This window comes from Apodemus sylvaticus, chromosome 16 (genome assembly GCF_947179515.1).
Source record: "Apodemus sylvaticus chromosome 16, mApoSyl1.1, whole genome shotgun sequence".
NCBI classification, from domain to species: Eukaryota; Metazoa; Chordata; class Mammalia; order Rodentia; family Muridae; genus Apodemus; species Apodemus sylvaticus.
The window spans coordinates 58,487,087-58,509,973 of record NC_067487.1 but is presented as its reverse complement, the minus strand read 5'-3'; positions in this window follow the sequence as shown (position 1 = coordinate 58,509,973).

The following is a 22,887-nucleotide window of genomic DNA, read 5'->3' as shown; positions in this document are numbered from 1 at the left end:
GCTGAAGGGCCATCAGCGGTGGAACCAAGGCGACACAGGGTCCAGTTAGGCCCTGCGCCCACGACCACTGACCTTCGCTGACCAGCCGGGCGGCAAGCAACTGCGGTTCTGCGGAGCCTTTCGCTGCACGGAAGCCACTTCAGAACTCGGCTGCCCGCCAGTCAGGAGAGACTCACCGCCATCTTGATCCCGGGCTCCAGAGATCAGACTGAGGTACACAAACATAATCCTAGGCCCAACACCGCAGGGGTCTGAGCCAGACGGGCGTTGGCCTGCACCCAGGCCCTGGGCTGTTCGAGTGGCCATCGGGGCGCCAACCCAGCCAGGAGTTTTTTTTTTTTTTGCCCCGGCCGGTGCACGCGCCGCCATTTTGCCTACAGGAGCCAGAGTGCTCGGGAGGGCAGAGACTGCTAACAAGCGTAGCCTGAGGCTAACAAAACGGGGGTCTAGGCCCCAAAAGGCACAGGACTGACCCCAAGAACTGGGCGGCTTGGTGGGCCATCTGTGTGTCAACCAGCCCAGGAGGTTATTAGCACAACAGACTCTCCCGGTGCTTTCGCGGAGCGCGGACGCGCACGCCCGCCATCCGGGTCACCTGGCGGACCCAAATAACAGACATAGCCCTAGGGGAACTTTGCTCGGACCTTGGCCTCCCAGGCGTTTGCCTGGACTCAGGGCCCAGGCGACAAGGCTAACCTAGTGTGTGCCAGCCCGGTTGGGGAAATCGGCTGCCCAGCGGAGTGAGCGGAGCACAGGGGAGGTCACAGCAACATTCACCTTCGGAGCTCCCTGGGGGTGCACACGGGTTCCACCTGGTCCATAGACACAATCTGGGGCAAGGCCTCAGGCAGAAGCCCCCAGCTCAACTCTCTCCGCTTCAGATCAGCCTGGGTGGCCGCCACATCTCCAGGTCCCTCAAGAGGCTAGTGGGGGCTTCCGGGCGGCCAGCTGGGAGAAGTCGGTGTGCTCCAATAAATCCTGCGGGCCCCAGCGGGAGCCTTCAGGTGCCTGCTTCGGGATCTGAACAGCCTGGACAACAGCACCCTGTCTATAGGCAGTGCAGAGTGTAAGCTGTGCACCAGAGGCCAACGGGGAAGGGGCAGCTTGCACTGGTGAGTCCAGCACTGACAAGACCAAGTAACACCAGTGAGAGCTAGATGGCAAAAGGCAAACGCAGAAACGTCACTAACAGAAATCAAGGCAATATGGCAACATCTGAACCAAATTCTCCTCTACCAGCAAGTCCTGGATACCCCATCACACCAGTAAAACAAGATTCGGATTTAAAATCACTGGTCATGATGCTGGTACAGGAACACATGAAGGACATTGAGGAGAAAATGGATCAAAAGTTAGAAGCCCTTGCAAGGGAAACACAAAAATCATTGAAAGAAATCCAGGAGAATACAAAAGCCAACAAGGAGGAAATGCAAAAAACACTTAAAGAAATACAGGAGAACTTTGCTCAACAGGCTGAGGTCATGAAAGACGAAACACAAAAATCTCTTAAAGAAATACAGGAGAACTTTGGTCAACAGGCTGAGCTCATGAAAGAGGAAACACAAAAATCTCTTAAAGAATTACAGGAAAACACAAACATGCAAGGGAAGGAGCTAAGCAAAACCATCCAGGATCTAAAATCAGAAGTAGAAACAACTAAGAAAACTCAAAGGGAGACAACTTTGGAGATAGAAAGCCTTGGGAAGAAATCAGGGGACAGAGATGCAAATATCAACAACAGAATACAAGAGATAGAAGAAAGAATCTCAGATGCTGAAGATTCCATAGAAACCATGGACTCAACAGTTAAAGAAAATGCAAAGTGCAAAAAGCTTGTAACCCAAAATATCCAGGAAATCCAGGACACAATGAGAAGACCAAACCTAAGGATTATAGGCATAGATGAGAGTGAAGATTTACAACTTAAAGGGCCAGCAAATATCTTCAATAAAATTATGGAAGAAAACTTCCCTAACCTAAAGAGAGAGATGCCCATGAATATACAAGAAGCCTACAGAACTCCAAACAGACTGGACCAGAACAGAAATACTTCCCGTCACATAATAATCAAAACACCAAATGTTCTAAACAAAGAAAGAATACTAAAGGCAGTAAGAGAAAAAGGCCAAGTAACATATAAAGGAAGACCTATCAGAATCACAGCAGACTTTTCACCTGAGACTATGAAGGCTAGAAGGTCCTGGGCAGATCTCATGCAGACTCTAAGAGAACACAAATGCCAACCAAAACTACTATATCCAGCAAAACTCTCAATCACCATAGATGGAGAAACTAAGATATTTCACGACAAAACCAAGTTCACCCAATATCTATCCACAAACCCGGCCCTAAAAAGGATAATAGGAGGACAACACCAATACAAGGAGGGAAACTCCACCCTGAAAAAAGCAAGATAGTAACCTTTCATCAAACCCAAAAGAAGTTAAGCAATCAAATTTAAAAAATAATGTCAAAAATGATAGGAAGTAACAATCACTATTCCTTAATATCTCTTAACATCAATGGACTCAATGCCCCAATAAAAAGACACAGACTAACTGACTGGATACGTAAACAGGACCCTACATTTTGCTGCTTACAGGAAACACACCTCAGGGTCAAAGACAAACACTACCTTAGAGTAAAAGGCTGGAAGACAATTTTACAAGCAAATGGTCTCAGGAAACAAGCTGGAGTAGCCATTTTAATATCAGATAAAATTGACTTTCAACCCAAAGTCATCAAAAGAGACTCTGAGGGACACTTCTTGCTGGTCAAAGGAAAAATACAACAAGAAGAACTCTCAATCCTGAACATCTATGCTCCAAATGCAAGGGCACCCTCTTTCATAAAAGAAACTTTATTAAAACTCAAAGCACACATTACACCTAACACAATAATTGTGGGTGACTTCAACACTGCACTTTCCTCAATGGACCGATCAGGAAAAAAGAAACTAAACAAGGACACAATGAAACTAATTGAAGCTTTGGACCAATTAGACTTAACTGATATATATAGAACATTCTATCCTAAAACAAAAGAATATACCTTTTTTTCAGCACCTCATGGTACCTTCTCCAAAATCGACCATATAATTGGTCACAAGACAGACCTCAACAAATATAAAAAGATAGAACTAATCCCATGCCTCCTCTCTGATCACTATGGAATAAAAGTGGTCTTCAATAGCAACAGTAACAACAGAAAACCCACATACACGTGGAAATTGAACAATACTCTACTCAATGACACCTTGGTCAAGGAAGAAATAAAGAAAGAAATTAAAGACTTTTTAGAACACAATGAAAATGAAAACACAACATACCCAAATCTATGGGACACAATGAAAGCAGTGCTAAGAGGAAAACTCATAGCCCTGAGTGCCTCCAAAAAGAAAATGGAGAGAGCATACATTACCAACTTAATGACACACCTGAAAGCCCTAGAACAAAAAGAAGCTATTTCACCCAGGAGGAGTAGAAGGCAGGAAATCATCAAACTCAGGGCCGAAATCAATCAAGTAGAAACAAAGAGAACCATACAAAAAATCAACAAAACTAGGAGCTGGTTCTTTGAGAAAATCAACAAGATAGATAAACCCTTAGCCAGACTGACCAAAGGGCACAGAGAAAGTATCCAAATTAACAAACTTAGAAATGAAAAGGGAGACATAACAACGGAAACTGAGGAAATCCAAAAAATCATCAGATCCTACTACAAGAGCCTGTACTCAACACAACTGGAGAATCTGGAGGAAATGGACAATTTCCTTGACAGATACCAAATACCAAAATTAAATCAGGACCAACTAGACCATCTAAACAGTCCCATAAAGCCTAAAGAAATAGAAGGAGTCATAGAAAGTCTTCCAACCAAAAAAAGCACAGGACCAGATGGTTTCAGTGCAGAATTCTACCAGACCTTCAAAGAAGAGTTAACACCAATACTCTTCAAACTATTCCACAAAATAGAAACAGAAGGAACACTACCCAATTCCTTCTACGAAGCCACAATTACGCTGATACCAAAGCCACACAAAGATCCAACAAAGAAAGAGAACTTCAGACCAATTTCCCTTATGAACATCGATGCAAAAATACTCAACAAAATTCTTGCCAACCGAATCCAAGAACACATCAAAACGATCATCCACCATGATCAAGTAGGCTTTATCCCGGGAATGCAGGGTTGGTTCAATATACGGAAATCCATCAATACAATCCACTACATAAACAAACTCAAAGAACAAAACCACATGGTCATTTCATTGGATGCTGAAAAAGCATTTGACAAAATTCAGCATCCTTTCATGCTTAAAGTCTTGGAGAGAACAGGAATTCAAGGCCCATACCTAAACATAGTAAAAGCAATATACGGCAAACCGGTAGCCAGCATCAAACTAAACGGAGAGAAACTTGAAGCAATCCCACTGAAATCAGGGACCAGACAAGGCTGCCCCCTTTCTCCTTATCTTTTCAATATTGTACTTGAGGTACTAGCTCGGGCAATTCGACAACATAAGGAGGTCAAAGGGATACAAATTGGAAAGGAGGAAGTCAAACTATCATTATTTGCAGACGACATGATCGTCTACCTAAGTGACCCAAAGAACTCCACTAGAGAGCTCCTACAGCTGATAAACAACTTCAGCAAAGTGGCAGGTTACAAAATCAACTCAAGCAAATCAGTGGCCTTCCTATACTCAAAGGATAAGCAGGCTGAGAAAGAAATTAGGGAAATGACCCCCTTCACAATAGCCACAAACAGTATAAAGTATCTTGGGGTGACTCTTACCAAACATGCGAAAGATCTGTATGGCAAGAACTTCAAGACTCTGAAGAAGGAAATGGAAGAAGACCTCAAAAAATGGGAAAACCTCCCATGCTCATGGATCGGTAGAATCAATATAGTTAAAATGGCCATTTTGCCTAAAGCACTATACAGATTCAATGCAATACCCATCAAAATCCCAACTCAATTCTTCACAGAGTTAGAAAGAGCAATTATCAAATTCATCTGGAACAACAAAAAACCCAGGATAGCTAAAACTATTCTCAGCAACAAAAGAAAATCTGGGGGAATCAGTATCCCTGACCTCAAGCAATACTACAGAGCAATAGTGTTAAAAACTGCATGGTATTGGTACAGTGACAGGCAGGAGGATCAATGGAACAGGATTGAAGATCCAGAAATGAACCCACACACCTATGGCCACTTGATCCTCGACAAAGAGGCTGAAAACATCCAATGGAAAAAAGATAGCCTTTTCAACAAATGGTGCTGGTTCAACTGGAGGTCAGCATGCAGAAGAATGCGAATTGATCCATCCTTGTCTCCTTGTACTAAGCTCAAATCCAAATGGATCAAGGACCTCCACATAAAGCCAGACACTCTGAAGCTAATAGAAAAGAAACTGGGGAAGACCCTTGAGGACATCGGTACAGGGAGAAAGTTTCTGAACAGAACACCAATAGCGTATGCTCTAAGAGCAAGAATTGACAAATGGGACCTCATAAGGTTACAGAGTTTCTGTAAGGCAAAGGACACCATCAAGAGGACAGATCGGCAACCAACAAATTGGGAAAAGATCCTCACCAATCCTACATCAGATAGAGGGCTAATATCCAATATATATAAAGAACTCAAGAAGTTAGACTCCAGAAAACCGAACAACCCTATTAAAAAATGGGGTACAGAGTTAAACAAAGAAATCTCACCTGAAGAACTTCGGATGGCGGAGAAGCATCTTAAAAAATGCTCCACTTCATTAGTCATTAGGGAAATGCAAATCAAAACAACCCTAAGATTTCATCTTACACCAGTCAGAATGGCTAAGATTAAAAATTCAGGAGACAGCAGGTGTTGGAGAGGGTGCGGAGAAAGAGGAACACTCCTCCACTGCTGGTGGGGCTGCAAATTGGTACAACCACTCTGGAAAGCAGTCTGGCGGTTCCTCCGAAAACTGGGCACCTCACTTCCAGAAGATCCTGCTATACCACTCCTGGGCATATACCCAGAGGATTCCCCACCATGTAATAAGGATACATGCTCTACTATGTTCATAGCAGCCCTATTTATAATTGCCAGATGCTGGAAAGAACCCAGGTATCCCTCAACAGAAGAGTGGATACAAAAAATGTGGTATATCTACACAATGGAGTACTATTCAGCCATTAGAAACAATGAATTCATGAAATTCTTAGGCAAATGGATGGAGCTAGAGAACATCATACTAAGTGAGGTAACCCAGACTCAAAAGGTGAATCATGGTATGCACTCACTAATAAGTGGTTATTAACCTAGAAAACTGGAATACCCAAAACATAATCCACACATCAAATGAGATACAAGAAGAAAGCAGGAGTGGTCCCTGGTTCTGGAAAGACTCAGTGAAACAGTATTTGGCAAAACCAGAACGGGGAACTGGGAAGGGGTGGGAGGGAGGACAGGGGAAGAGAAGGGGGCTTACGGGACTTTCGGGGAGTGGGGGGGGCTAGAAAAGGGGAAATCATTTGAAATGTAAATAAATTATATCAAATAAAAAAAAAGACAAAAAAAAAAAAAAGAAAGAAAAAAAAAAAAAAAAAAAAAAAAAAAAAAACGGCAGGTAGCAATTGGCTACAAAAGATGAAGTGTATTAAGAGGCCTCATATTCATTTGGTATTAGACAATTGATTGGTGCTCTCCTCCCTGAGGAAGACTACTTATGCGCTCAATGTTCTGTTGTTGCCTGCAGATCTTTGTGTAGGACTGAGGTCTTTCCCCATGGGCACCAGCATGTCTGCTCTTTTTCATATTCAGCTCTTGCTTAGGCGACCGTGTTGGTGATACTTTATTGGTGTAGCTTCTGACCACCCTAAAGACATACATAGAAATAACATTATAAGACAGAGCAGGTTGGATTTATATTTTTAGGGATATGTATGTATGTATGTATAAATACATATATGTATGTAAAAAATTAATGAAAAGAGAGTCTATGAATTTGAAGAGATCAAGAGGGCCTATGGGAGGGTTTGGAGTGGGGAAGTAAGGAGATATGATAAGATTATAATACACATATATATGTGTGTGTATACATATACACATACACATACATATGCATACATATATTTAAAAGAGATCTAATGTCAACATGAGGGAGAGAACAGACATACAGCTCTTTTGGTATGGCTTTCTTGTGTTTCCTCCTGTAGGTTTCTCTACATTTTTCATATGTTCTAAAATAGAACCACACTGCTTCCTAGAGAATAGACCCAGTCCCCATTACACTTAGAGCTATTCCCAAGTAGACCAAATCTTTTCTTTTCATATCATTTCAGAAGTACCAGGTATTTTCCTACACGTCTTCTATACCTTGGGATGAGGCCTTTAGATTATTCGACAGTGCTATGTTTTTCTCAAACTAACATTTTACATGCACCTTAACCTTATCCATTAAGACGAAGAACACTCTTTATTAAAATAGTCAAAGTTAGAAACAAAATCGGAAAATAAAACACAACAAAACAAAAATTCATCCCCCTCCCCCCCAAAAGGAGAGAAGTCAGCACTGAGCAAGCTCTGCAGGAAGGTTTAGTAAGAGGCAGCCTGAGGCAAAGGGTCACTTCCTTTGGGAAGACTGTCCTCTCTCTTTTCCCTGACACCAGGAAGGAAAAAGCTAACAATTGGCATTCATACCATGCTCGGGGCTTTAGACAAACATTTGCACGTAATCAAAAGGATATAAGGAGAAACTCTTGTCAGTCTGGTGCCCTGATGAGAAAACCATCCCTTTCCCTACATCACAGATTGGGGTCCCAGAGGCAAGGGACAAGGGACCTCCTATCTTCTGGCCCAACTTCATGTCAAACACTGTTCTTATCACCAGATATAAGACAGCAAAATGTACTTAGGTGTCACCATCTGTATCCAAGGGAAGCAAGCTACAGTCCACAAGTCACAACGAGGCTGTGGCTTATTTCTACAGTTTTATGGGCACACAGCCATCCTTGTTTGATTACATATTGCTTGAGTCTTCTTTTCTACTTCAGTGCCAGAACCGAAGAGCTACGGAAGAGACCATGTGTTTCCACAAAGCTTAAAATGTTTGCTACTTCCCCCTTTCTGGAAAACATCTGCTAACCCAGAGCAGAAGAGTGGAAATTGAAGAGGGGTATCTCAGCTCCCATCCACTAAGGCATGGTATGCCTGTGGCAGAACACAATACAGGAAGAAGGAGGAGAAGCAAGGAACTGAGCTCTTAAAAACGTCACTGAACAAGTATCCTGACTGTGGGAACCTTAGGCTATACAAACAACACTGCAATGCAAGTAGCTTTTCTTTTACAGCATCATTAGCAAAACAACGGTGTGGAGCAGGCTTGATGGGTAAAATATTTAATGATCAAGGGTAAGAAGGCTCTGACTTTGGACCTGTAGCACCTATGGTGATCTGAGACTTGTGTCATCTCATTGCTACCTGCAGAAAAGAGATATAGCCATGTTTCTGGTGAGGTTTCAGTAGTCAGTCAGTGAAGCTTAAATGAAAAGCTTCGAGTTCAATAAGAGACTCTGTCTTAAAAATGAAGTAGAAAGCAATAGATTAGCCCTCCCAACGCTGCAAGACCCTTTCATACAGTTCCTCATGTTGTGGTGATCCCCCAACCACAAAATTTGTTTTGCTGTTACTTCATAAATAATTTTGCTACTCATCAGTGTCTTGGTTCCTAAGATCCTTGGAGATCCGTGTTTTCTACACTTGATCTTAGCCAAAAGGCCGAGAAGCAATGAGATACGTGTTTTCTAATCTTTGGGCTATGACCCAAAGATTGAGAAGTGTTGCAATAGCGGAAGATGCTTACTACCATCCTCTGACTTCAAAAATGTAAATACGGGTAAGATCACCAATCTATATATACATTTCTATACCACACACACACACACACACACACACACGCCATATTAAAAATAAGCTATTAACTTTTCACTGACAAAATTGGCATTAAATTTCATTTTATAGTTTTCACATTAATCATACCATCAACATCGAATATTTGAGGTCCTTCAGTGTGTTCAGGTGTCATTTGTATAGACTTGCTAGCCCCATTCGGGTTGGACAAGGAGGGGGGTCAGAGAGAGTATGTTCAACACTTAACCTTCATTTTCTGCTTGACTTTGGTTTTAAATGTCTGTTTCTCACTGGGAGTGGAGAGGCAGAGGCAGAGGCAGAAGATCTCTGAGTTTGATGGCAGTCTACACCACCAGTTCCAGGACAACCATAACTACATAGATAACCCTGTTTTGAAAAACCAAAATGAACAAAAACATGAATGTCTGCTCCTCTTTTATGATTTCTTTTCTTAGTACCATTACTAAGCAAACTAGCTAAAGCAGACATGTTGATGAAAGAAACTGTCATGGAAGAAACTAATCACTACTAGTTCCCACCGCCTCATGATTATTTGGGTTTTTCTACTCTCTAAAGACTTAAAGCAGTGCCAGGTGTATTTACAACAGCATTGGCTGAGATTTTGAAAATGGAGATAAGAAAAGCAGAGTGGGCTGACTCAATTCACACCAGGGGCAGGGAACACAGGACAGGTGACACACAGCCGGGATCACAATCTGTCTGGGACTCTAACTACAGACTCCACCCAGGAAATTCTAGCTGATGAGGGGCAGAGAAAAAGGAATGACCACAGCATCATGCTTTTGCTTGAGGAATTAGAATTCAGGCTTTGCAGTCAGTTAGTCATGCAGTGACACAGGCGGAGAGAAGGAATGAAACAGTCGGTATGAAGGCAGCGGTCCTCCAGGCAGAGGTCTGAAGTAGAAGAGATCCCGCTCCGTTAATCTAATTTTGAGGCAGGATCTAGGAAATGAACGTGTTGTTCTTCTGTGTGAATTTCCACCCACCGTCTTTCCAGAAGAGAAGAGAGGATAAAATTATAGGTGATGAGAACTTAGTGGAAATGTTCGTTGCTTTTTCAGAGGGATACCAGTGAGACTAGGGGTCAGGGAGGCACCTTAGACAATTCTAGTTCCTGCACATCCCATCCACCCATTAGAGAAAGAATCGAGGAAGCGTTTATACCCTCTAACAGCTCCTGGGAGGACAGCTCTGACGACAAGCTCGTTACTCCCTGGTGAAGGGAGAGCCAAGGTCCTGGCTTCAAGCCAGGCACACTCTAATCTCGCAGGTCACACTGGACAGCTCAGGGTCAGGGTAACACACGATGAGAAACTTCTGCCAGCTCAGCTTTTAGTCCTCCTGGCCAGAGAGGGTGGTGTAAAGACAGGGAAAAATGAAGGCTGCCAATTACAGCTATCCTCAAGTCCAGTGTTCCTCCACACTCTGGATGTCTGTGGCTTCAAAATCGATTGTTCCAGGAGGCCGGCACACTCACTAAGTCCCCGCCAGTTCACCCTTGATCCTGTGCCCCCTGCCTCTATTTACTCCCTTGCTTACCCAGCAGACACACCTGCCGAGGAGCGGGTGGATCATGGCCAAACCCATGGCTTCTTTTCCGACTCACACAAGCACAATGCGTTTGTGTTTCATACCCTCTGTATCAGTCATCACACCCTGTGGCAGCGCGGCTTCTCATTTGTCCGCTCCTCTCCACGCAGACCTTTGTGGCTGCAACACCCAGTTCCTACCTGATAGAAGGCAAAATAAACATCCATGAGGTCTTCATGGCTAACCAGATCGTGGGATTATGGGTTAGCTTGCCTCGGGAGAAATGGATCAGCGGTTAAGAGCACTGACTGCTCTTCCAGAGGTTCTGAGTTCAATTCCCAGCAACCACATGGGAGCTCACAACCATCTGTAATGGGATCTGATGCCCTCTTCTGGTGTGTCTGAAGACAGCTACAGTGTACTCATCATATTTATAAAATAAATAAATAAAATCTTTAAAAAAAAAGTAAAAGAAATATTAATTATTATTTAAATCATATAAATTAAAATGAGATATTTATTTAAATATTAGCCAAAGAGCCAAGAAACACAGTATGTACCCATACATAGTTTTTAACTTTATTCTTTTTTAAAATTAAAAGTAGATTATTTTGATACAATGTATTCTAAGTATACTTTCTTCTATCCAATGCTCTACCCACTCAAATTTACAACTTTCTCTGTATCTCATTAGAATACAAACAGGCATCTAAAAGTAATAATACAATAAGATAAAATAAAAACAAACAAATTAGCAGGAGACCAAACAATCCAAAATACAAAAACACTTAATTCTTATTAAAGAATTTAATTCTTATTAAATATAAAAACTTGGAGACTCACAGGTTCACACACACAATAATTCCATAAAAACACAGCACTTGACCATAATATATATGCAAAAGACATGTAATGGAATATAAAAATAAAAACAGTGAGGAACCTCTAAAAACGCCATTGAGTTCATTTCGTGTGCGCCATCTACTGCTGTGCTTAGGTGTGGTTTGTATTCCCAGTGGGACTCCATTCGAGAGAACTGTTCTTTCTTTTGTGAGTGGTTATCAACTGGAGATAGCTTCTGGGTTGGGGATGGGGGCTTGTGGCTACTTCTTCTCTCAGTGCTGGGACATCCTCTGGGTCAGACCCACGGAGGCTCTGTGCACATTTTCCACAGTCTCTCTGTGTTTGCATGTGTGTCTGTCTTGCTTTGTTGGGAAGGCGTTCTTTCTCTGGTGTTCTCTATCCTTTACAATCTCTCCACCTCCTCTTCTCCGGGGCTCTCTGAGCTCTGAGAGGAAACTTTGATGGAGACATCCCATTTTGAGCCTGGTGTTCCAGGGTCTCTCGCTCTCTGCACATTGTCCAGCTCTGGGTCCCCGTTTTCATCTACTTGTGGGAGAAAGCTTCACAGATGGTGGCTGAGCTAGGCACTGATCTGGGGCTGGAGAGATGACTCAGATATTAAGAGCACTGACTGCTCTTCCAGAGGTCCTGAGTTCAATTCCTAGCAGCCATATGGTGGTTCATAACCATCTGTAATGAAATTTGATGCCCTCTTCTGGTGTGACTGAAGACAGCTACAGTGTACTCATATTCATAGAATAAATAAATCTTAAAAAAAAAAAGACACTGATCTGATTCACAAGTAGGAGTGGGGAATGCTGGGTTTGCAGGTAGAGAGTGCCTCAGGGGGGTTGTCATCTTGGATCATATTTATTGGTTTTGCTTCAACAACAGCAACAACAATGCCAATATAAACTTTTCTCTAGTTAAGTGGTTTGCATAAAATTTCAAATCTAGATTATTTTTTAAAGTATGGAGGAGTGTGTCTCAACTCATTGCCATCAACAGAACAAGAGTTGAGTGAGTGACTACTGAAGTTTTGAAGACTTTTCTGAGACTGTTTCCAATCAGAGTACCCTTTACTCTTCCCTATGACGTATCAAAATCAAAGCTCTATAATGAAATATTGATGAAGCCTTCAGGGACAACCATGATGAAGGGAAAACTTGAAACTATGAAATCCTCCATTTTAAAAATTTGACGATGTTTTGCTTGCATCCATGCCTGGGCCTCTTCTGCTTACAATACCCATGTGTATCAGAAGGGGATATCAGATTCCCTGGGACTAGAGTTAACAAATGGCTGTGACCCACCATATAAGGGCTGGGAATGGAACTCTTGTCCTCTGGAACAGCAGCCATTAACTGTTGAAGTTTGGTCTGTTGATATATACTGTAATACTAAGCACAGGTCCTCATGGCCTGGTTGCTTCAGAGACAAGAGAGTCTGCACGTAGACTCAAGTGATGCTATGTGATCATGCCCCCCAATTATTTCTGATTGGTAAATAATGATACCTACAGTTTATGGTTCGGCAGAATTGAGATAGGTGGGGCTCTGTGTTCCTGGGATTGGGGTCGGAGGAGACCACAAGGAGAGAGAGAAAAAGGTGGAGAGATTAGAAAGATGCCTTTGGTTATGAGTCAAGAAAGCATGGCCAGGAGGGCAAATGGAGATAAGAGCATCCCAGATGAAGCATAGTAAGTAGTAACTCAGAGTTATCAATAGGAAATAGATTTTAATAGCATAGGGGGAAGATATCTTACCAGCCTTAGTGATAATAAAGGCTTATTACAAATGTAAGTATAGTGTGTGTCTTTTATCCTGGAACTGAATGGTCAAAGCCCCAGACCGAGATAAAATATTTTCTACAATACTTAACCACTATTGTTCCATCACAAATCCATTATATTTTAATACAAAAAGACTTGGGGAACTGTTATTGTCTTTCATATGATTTTGCAAAATTCCACATGTAGTTTAGTCATGGTATATCCCAGGGGCTAACAAGTTGGTATCATTAAATGGGAACAGGAGAGGAATTTCCCTCCAGCCATCATCATAGCAATGTGTTTAGAATGGAAAGTTCCCACTAGGAGGGAGGGTCTTCTCCCAAAGTGGCACCTGCTCTGTGATGGGCAGTGTGCTTTACAAAGGACAAGCCCCCAAAGGTCTTGGGATCTAGCAAGATATGGGGGGAAAAACCAAGATGGAAATGTTCAAGGTTTCTTGGCTTGCTCTGTGGTGAGGAAGGTTTTCTTCTTTTTGTCTTTTCCCATGAATCTCTGCAGAAGAGGGTGGAACTTTGTAAAGGGCGACTTTGCACCTGTAAACATACTCTACTATTCACAAAAAGCTAATAGTCAGCTGTCTCCTGGAAGAAGACAGTAGTGGAGGGAAAGTATAGATAGAGTGAGGAAGAAAAAAGAAGGGGCTTAAAATATGATGGTAGAAGTCAAAAAGGCAGGTTACTTTGAATACTGCAAAAACTGAACTAAAGTTCATAGAGGAAGCTACAGTCATGCAAGCATGCTGGCAGTGCTGTTGCTATCCAACCAATATTAACAAGCATGGATACTCTGAAAGTAGAAAGGACTTTTCCTCAATGACCTAAAAATAACAGTTTTATCAAAGTCTAGTTGGCTGCAATAATTATACTCAAAGTACATAGTTTGAGAAATTCTGACATACATCATTCAGAAGTCATTACCACAATCAAGATAATGAATATCCAATACTATCAAAAGTTTCTTCCTTTCTGTTCATAATCACCCCTGCCCAAAATTTGCCTTCCTATACCCAGCAAGTTTGCATTTTTGTGAAGTTTATATGCATAGACCATACAACTTATATCTGAATTCTTTTATTCAGAAAAATTACTTTAGGATCCATGCCTATTTTAATTTATGATGTAGTTTTATTCCTTTACTTGCTAAGCAGCACTGTATAAATACAGTCCAATTTATGTTTTTATAATGGATGATGGAATTCTGTTCCATTTTTTTCTGTAATGGTTAATATTCATGTCTCTGTAAGATGTGCTTTTCATATTTTCTAATACAAGGTCTCAGTCTGTGTTACAGATGGGTTCAAACTCATAGCAATCCTTCTGATTTAGCCTCCCAAGTGTTGAAATTATAGGTATGAGCTACTACACATGACCATATGCTTTAAGAACACAGTTTTGTTTGTTCTTTGGGGTCTGGGTTCTACACTAGTTTCAACAAACCAGATCCAGTTAGAGTATAATCATTCATTTTAGGTGCCACATAATTGGAGTGAACTTAAAACCAGGCCAGTTTTCAATAAAACAGGAATTATATTGTGACTAAATAGAAAGGGAGCACATGCCACCCAGACTGGCATCACAGGGAAAAGCATCTTCCCTTTTACAGATGCAGTGCCACTGAGTCATGTCAATAAAAAAGCCAGTTACACCAGTAAACACTGTCTGCTAACATCTTGATTATTGGCATCTTTCATTTCTTTTGAGTAAGCCTTTTAGAGACCAGTGGCTATATCATGTTGTACTTGCAAATTTACTTAAAGATTCTGGAGACTGTTTTCATTCTTTTCCAAAGCAGTGGTACCACTGTCTATTCCCCTCGTGTGTGAGCATCCAATTGCCCCACATCTTCACCAGCCCTTGATATGGTTAGTCTGTCTAATTGTAATTGGTATACAATTCTCTGTGTTTTGAACTTGCATTTACTTAATGATAAGTGAATTTTTCATGTTTCCCTTTTCACTTATTTTCTTTTCTTATTTTGCTGAAATATCTCTATATCTTTAGACTATTAGTGTGGTGGCTTGAAATGCTTGGCCCAAGGAGTGCCACTATTAGGAGGTGTGGCCTTGTTGGAGTATGTGTGGCTTTGTTGGAGGAAGTGTGTCTGTGTCACTGTGGACATGGGTATTAAGACCCTTCTAGCCACTTGGGAGCCAGTATTCTCCTGGTGGCCTTCAGATGAAGGTATAGAACTCTTAGTTACTCCAGCACCATGGCTGCCTGGACACTGTCATGATTTCCTCCTTGATGATAATGGACTGATCTTCTGAACCTGTAAGCCAGCCTCAATTAAATGTTGTCCTTTATAAGACTTGCCTTGGTCATGGTGTCTGTTCACAGCAATGAAATTTTATCTAAGATAAGTATTTAAGCAGTTGGACTGTTTTCTCACTGTTGAATTCAGAATTCTTTAAGATTCTGTGTACCAGATATATGATCTACACATATTTTCTCCCACACTCAGCCTTTTAATGAAGTTTCTAAGAATGTAAGTTTTAAATTTAATGGAGTCCAACTTTTCAATTTATTCTTTAATAGACTGAGTTTTGATGTTATGGCTTAAAAGGATATCTGGCTAAAATAAAGTTACAAAGATCTTCATTTGCAGTTTCTTTTGGAAGTTTTGTAATGTAGGATTTTATGTTTAGGTCAATGAAGAGTTTTGAGTTCAAGTTTATATATGCATTGAGTTGTAGATTGAAATTTATTTGTTCATATGAATGTCTAGTATGATCTTTTATAAATTATTTTTATATTAAATTGCCTTTATTTGTTAAAACTGAGTTGACCGAATTTCTGTGGTGTGTATTTGAACTCTCTACTGTTCCATCGCTTTGTCAAGATTCATAGCAATGCCACATGTTCTGAGTAATAGAGATTAAAATTAGGTCACATTAATCTTCTGTTTTGTCAAAGTTGTTTTGCATAATATGTGTTTTTTATTTACTTATTAACTTTAAAATTAGGTTGCTGGTATAGACATTTTTATTGAGATAGAAATAAATCCATAGGTTATTAGAATACTAATACCATGATGAATTTAATCTCGTCTTACTTCTCCTGCATCTCCTCCTCCACTTACATTTGCTTCTTTCTCTCAGCGTGCAGAATGCCCTCACCTTCTGTTTGACTTAGTTCTAAGTAATTATGTTGATGTGTTTTAAAAACTTAGCTTTGCATTTATGGAATTACTAGGTGTTAAAATCTGAGCTTTATATATGCACATTAAGGTAAGTATTATTCCATCATACTGTGACCCTGGTTTCATTATAGTGGCTGGGTTTTTGTTGTTATTATTTAAGTTTGTATTTTGAGAAAGGTTCTCATTAAGTTGCCCAGGTTGGCCTTGAATGAACTTTGAAGTTAGTCCATGCAAGCCTTAACTTTATTGATATTCCTCTGTCTTGTCCTCCTATGTATTGGGATTATGGACCTGTGTCACTAGGCTTAGATTGGTGATACTTTAAGTGGGTGCTTTTTATATTTCTAATTGTTCCTTGTTAATATATAAATTCACATCCAAGTTCCAACAGATTGTGTGTGTGTGTGTGTGTACTCTACCAGATTCTGATAGAGTAACTCATTATCTCATCTGTAATTCTGAAAATAAGAATGCAGTTGGAGTTCATTCATTCATTCATTTGTATCATTTTTGCCCTCATTTTCCTCTCTAGTACCTAATGTATGATGTTTAGAAATGATGAGAGCAGATATTCATGGTGCCCTTCTGACTCTATCCTGCTAGGCTGCTTACTTTTTTTAAAATTGTGATTAAAGCCCTACAATATGCTGTGATGAGCCTATATGAGGCTAATGGCTTCCCTTCAGTCAGGTTGTATTGGGAGGATGGTCCACTATTCCTGTCGCTAGAAAGTTTTGTGTAATACAAGCATCCAAGTTGTATGAGAAGATGATTAATTATGTGATCAATCATGACTACTGCTGGAGAATTTAAAATGGGCCAAGCAGAAATAACAAGTATAAGGCTTGTGACAGTTTCTCACACAGTGTTGATGGCAGAGTTCTGCTAAGTGTCTTTCTCCTGTGAGTGACAGATGTGTGTATCTGTTGATTGAAGCACTGGGGATCAAGGAGTTGCTTTCCTGCCCTTCTGTTTTGTTTAAATGTCCTTCTCCTGTAAACCATGTCTCTAGAGGGCAGATAGCAGACTCTTAAGAGCTGCTCAGGGTAGCTACAGTGATTTATTTTATTTACCTTTCACTATAATGCTCATTTACAGATACTAGGTCATTGTAAAATCTAAGTTTTTGCTCATTTTTTTTTTGGCTTGGCAATCAAAATGCGTTCTTTCATATTGTTGTCAGGAATCTCTACCAAGCAAAATTATAAAAGTCAGAAGAAAGTTCATTTGCTTCAAGGAAAATATAATCCCAGTTTTAAAACTAACATGTTCTGAAGTCTTTTTGGAACTGTATATGTGGGAGTAGGAGATATCAATATTCGTCTTAATGCCTTCATACTTAAAAGGGATAGATTGGGCTCTATAATTTAGCTGCCAAATCCGACATTCATATCCATCTGGACATTTTTAAAAGAATCCTTGAGCCAGTCAGAATTGGCAGTTGGTTGTATAATCACACCTGCATATGGTGCGGAATTTTTTTTTTAATAGGCAACAGTTAGAGCATGAAAATTATTGCATGGTGTGCCTTTCCTGAGAAGCCAGGCTTCAACATGTTTGCACGTGTGAATAATTATATTACACTTTTAACGCTCTCTGTTAGCAAGCTTTTGTTCTTTATTGCCTATGAATCAAATTAGTTGAGGATACAGTTCATTTTGAAATCATTTGGAATATGTTTTGGTATTCTAAAACTTTCTTTGTTCCAAAGTTTTGCAAAATCAAAAGGAAAAGCCACCCCTCATAAGCAGTGGAAGAAAAATACATAAAGCCAACAACAAATTAAATGTTCTAAACACCTATGCTATAAGACAGTTGCAAATAGATCCATGCCACTCTGTATCTGCCAACCTCTATTGAACTCCAACCCTCTGTACACAAAGACAATCTTTCATATTCATGCATCTGGGGAGAATCTTGGCTTCAAAAAGATTGTATTTGCCTTGCTGAAAGGTGAGATGCCAAGTCTCTTTCCTTGATTCCCTCACTGCCACAAGTCTAGCCTTGCATTACCCCAGCTCTCTGCAGAAGCAGAGCTGTTGTATGGTGGGTCTATGCATCCCCATGATTTTGAAGAGACACAAAAGTAATTGGAAAGGAAACCTGCTGCCAGAGATGGAGACTGGGAGACGCTATTAAGCATCTACTTAGCTGTTTTGTTGGTCAATGGAATTGAGATTGGGAAGAACACAAAGACAGTCTACAAAGAGCCCTTCACATCATCTTGCTCAAGGTGGCTCGATTCCTTTAACCAATATTCACTGTGTGAAAGGCCACCAGAGAGTGGCCACTAATTAGGAGTACCAAAGAGGAGAATCCATCCAAATATCTTTTCCAGAAACTTTGGTAAACTCCAACCAACACAGAAGGGGACATTTAAAAAACAAGAATTAAAAATACTATCTAAAATGTAGTCTACTCTGTCTGTAGGTAACTTCTATCTCACATGTGCAAGAAATCTGCAGTATACTTTGATCAACAGGGGCTTTCTTTTTCTTCAGGATCCCAATTGCACAAGCTCTCTTTCTCTCTCTTTCCCTGATTTCTCTCTTCCTTTCTGCTCTCTGGCTGCACCATCACAGCTGACATCAAAAGGTTTTGCTACCCTTTCAAGAGAAGAAAGTTCTTTTGAAAGATTTGAGACTTCTAAGGCTGCTGTAATCAAAAAGCACCATTTGGAAATAAAATGATATTTTTAAAAATAAATGTGGTTGCTTTTATCTGTTTGATACAAGCCTGATAATATGAAATTTTAGGATGAACCTCATCCTTGATTTTGACCCCCACAAAAAGAAGGAGTGAAAAACCAGGCAGTGAAGAAATTATCCCTGCATTTCCCCCAAAGGGAAGTGTTTTTAGGACAAGGGTAGGGCAAGTGTCAGCACAGAGAATTTTGTAATCATCACAAATGTGACTAGAGCACTCAAGCTTGGGAGGGATGTGTGCTAATGGAAAGGGTGGGGATAACATTTGGAAAAAGAGCTGGTATTAGCTAGGGTCATGTGCTTGGACCAAGTAGTAATTTTCTTATGAGTAATTTTAGTCTCTGATGATAAAAATCCAATTCTCAGCTAGAAGAAAAGGGGCTCATATTATACAAGGCAATTCACGAGCAAGCAATGGTTGACAAGGGGCATTACTTATAAAGACTTATAAATTACAAATTTATCTTATAAAGTTGGACCAATCTGTAGTAAACAATGAACCCACTCCAGCTGTTTTAAGAAGAAAAATTATTAAATGTTTACAGAATAAGTGAACGGGATGTAGGCCAATAGAGCAGCGGGGAACTTGAGCCACACAGCTCATAGCTCCACACAGCAGAATCTGCACCCTCCCTCCTTCAGGCATGGACTTAAGACCCTGGGAAAGGATGGTACTTTTTTCCCTGCCTCAGATTCTGGTTCCACTGTACCCTGGTAGAAATCTGCCCCAGTGCAGTAGGGATAATAGCTCTTGATGCCTGTGGAAGGGACAGGGATAGCTACTAAAACGTCTGAACTCTGTTACAAGGCGATCATGACTGTGTTCCAAACCAGAGTCATCCTCTATATCACTCATGTCTTTCAAATCATGCCAACTTCTCTGCTTGGAGTAAGCTAGACCATGTAAACACAAGTTGGCTGGGGACCACAATAGCTGGTTCTTCTTCTCTAGCATCACATATAGAAGAGGTTCTCAACTTTGCTGCGTATTTGAATTGCTTTTGGAATTCAACAGCCAAGCCCATAATGAACACAGATGTTCTTTAGTTCCTCATAAGCCCACTGTAAGTTGAATGTATACTGATTCAAAATGTGTTCAGTCTAGGTATTTGCCTAGATATCATTGTTTAGCAATATAGTGTAATGTAGAGTACAAGATGTTTTCCCTCATGATCATGGCACAGAGTTGTGGTTCCGTATTGAGAAGGTACAGTATCACACATCACTAGCTCACAGAAAGATACGAATTCAAAAACTGAAATAGAATGTCAACTTTTGACCAACATAGAATTTTTGAAACCCTAAATCAAATTATTAGAGGTTGTTGACACACTATAAATGGAAATCTCTGGGAATTCAGAATGTTTTGTTCTTATTTTTGCTTTGAAACACTGTCACTGCCGATGAGTATAACACAAGAGATGGGTAAGACAGGGCTACTCAAGGTTATTGTATACATGAAAATTTTCCACCTATTGTTGTCCAGAATCTGATTCAGTTGTTCTGACTTTGACTGCAGGATTGTGTATTTACAATAAGCTCTGAAGTGACTCTGCTCTTGGTTGCTGACAATACTGACTAATCCACGTGGGCAGCAGAGGTTGCCAAAGTTCAATGTGTGCCAGATTAATGGAGGGCTCGCTAAAATTTCTGATTCTGTGAGTATGTGGAGGAGCCTAAAAATTTGAATTCTCAGAAGTTCTTAGATGGTCCTCAAGCCATTGTGCTGGAACCTGTAGCCTCACTGATGCAGAGCCTGCTACAAGGGGTTGGAAAGAAGCTGAGCCTGTCAATTGCTGTCTCCACAACAGGTGGCCACCATGTGGTATTGCTAATGAATTCAAAGAAACCTGGATCCAGCAAAGTGAAGAGGGATGCAGAGAAGAAACTGAAGTACAATCATTTTCATCAAACCTTACTAACCTTTGTCCTTCTTTCACACATAAATTATTGGTGAGCTAGCTATAGGAACCCCAGGATCAGATAACTGGATGACAGAAGCAAAGAAAGGGGAAAACATTAGTCATCCATGTTCTGATAAATAGGATGGTTTCAAAAATTAGGGCACCATCAGAATGATAGATGAATGGCAGAATTAAACAATCTGTCACATGTTTTCCAGGGAAAGGGATTTTGAGTGACCTCCAGCTTACTGATAATTAATTCAACACACATCAGATGTTGGGTGCTGTGTCTTCACTTCTGTTCATTCTGGAGGAACAATTCCTGAATCTTTCATTAGCACCAAATATTAAAAAGGAGTTTACCATGAATAGGAAAGAAACAATGGGTGTTGCACAATAATAGTCTTTAAATAATGTGTTTCATTATAAATTACCATGTCAGAGTTTTATTCAAAATTGTGATTTATAGATGATTTTATGCATTTTACCTTCTTATCTTTTCAATACATTCATGTTATATATCCAACATATCTTGGTATCCCAAGATGAAGGTCCAGTCACTTACTATAGCGCTTGCATAAGCAAAATGAACCAGATTAAACTGTCCTGAGCTGAGAATCCATGACTCATTTATAATGAATTGAAATCCATATCCACCCTCTGCCACCAAGGGAATATAATTGTGCTGTGTGGAAAAAGGGAAACTAATAATTGCTGATTTTATTTTGATTTTCAATTCAAATTGATCAAAATATTTCTCCCTCAATACCTAGCACTTTCTTTGCCAATAGCACATTGTTCACAATAGCACATGAAAATGACTGTTATACTCTTTGGCTGTGAATGTCAAAACCATATATGAAGACATTAATTGATGAGATTTCTTTTCTCATCATTTTCCTGAATGAGAGAGTTCTTGTTTTGTTTACTGTTTTGTTTTGTTGTTGGGCTTTTCCTAGTAACCAATGTTCTGATTCTCTACACATCAATGAGTTAGTTGTTCAATAATTCAATTCTTATACCAACTATTTGGAGTCAGTATAAAACCCACAAGCTAAGAATTCAATCCCATAATTCTTCCCCTTCAGAGTGTTCCAATTGAAAAATCCCTGTGTCCCAACATTTCTGATGGAATGATTATATATCAATAGTATCAATGACCGCATTTTCAAATTCAGCAATTGAGAAGACAAGTGCATAGGCCCCAGGATCACATGTTTTTTATGCCTTCTAGTTCATTCTGGGGAATGTAGCATAGTACCAATCAAATGAAGGAGATCATAGGATGAAGTAAGAGGGGATATCTACATCTTCAAGCCTTCCCCGCTTCCACAATCTTCTAGTATATAAATTTTACCAATCCAAGAGCTCCCAAACCACATCATTCAATCTTATTTATTGATTTCATGGCCATTATCCTTTTATGACTCCACAGACAAGGTCTATAGGTATTTTAAATCTTACAGCATAGTTTAAGAGGCAGCATATGTTGAAAAAATGTAATTAGCAATGTAATAAATAACTTTGAGTGGTAAAAATCTAATCTGAAATATTACATATAAATTACTCAGTCACCAGAGCTAGAGTTTCCTGAATCAAGCTGACCTTGTATACTATGAGGTTATTATTGTATTCACCCACAAAGAAAGTTCCCCATTGACCTGCTAGTAAAGGAAAGGACAGAGGAAACTTGGCAATTAAACCAAGGGTGCAGATTTCAATTTTCTAATTCCAGTAATATCCCTGAGCATTAAAGGAGTTAAGCACAACAGAAAATAAACAGTGGGTGGGCATAATGTAGAGGAGTGGATGACTAGTATTGATATGTGTGACTTCATCTTTCTACTTCCAGTAGAGAGCAACCAGGATCTTTTGGAGGAGCCCTAGCCTGTGATTTGACAACCACACAGCATAAGACATGACACTGTTGGAAAGGTGGTTGGAAGACAATGATATAGAAGCATTTGGTCACCTCATCTTAATGGAATATGAAGAAGCCCAGGAAAGGACCATGTAGTCTATTAGGGGGCACAAAGGTTCCAAGAGAACACGGAATGGAAAA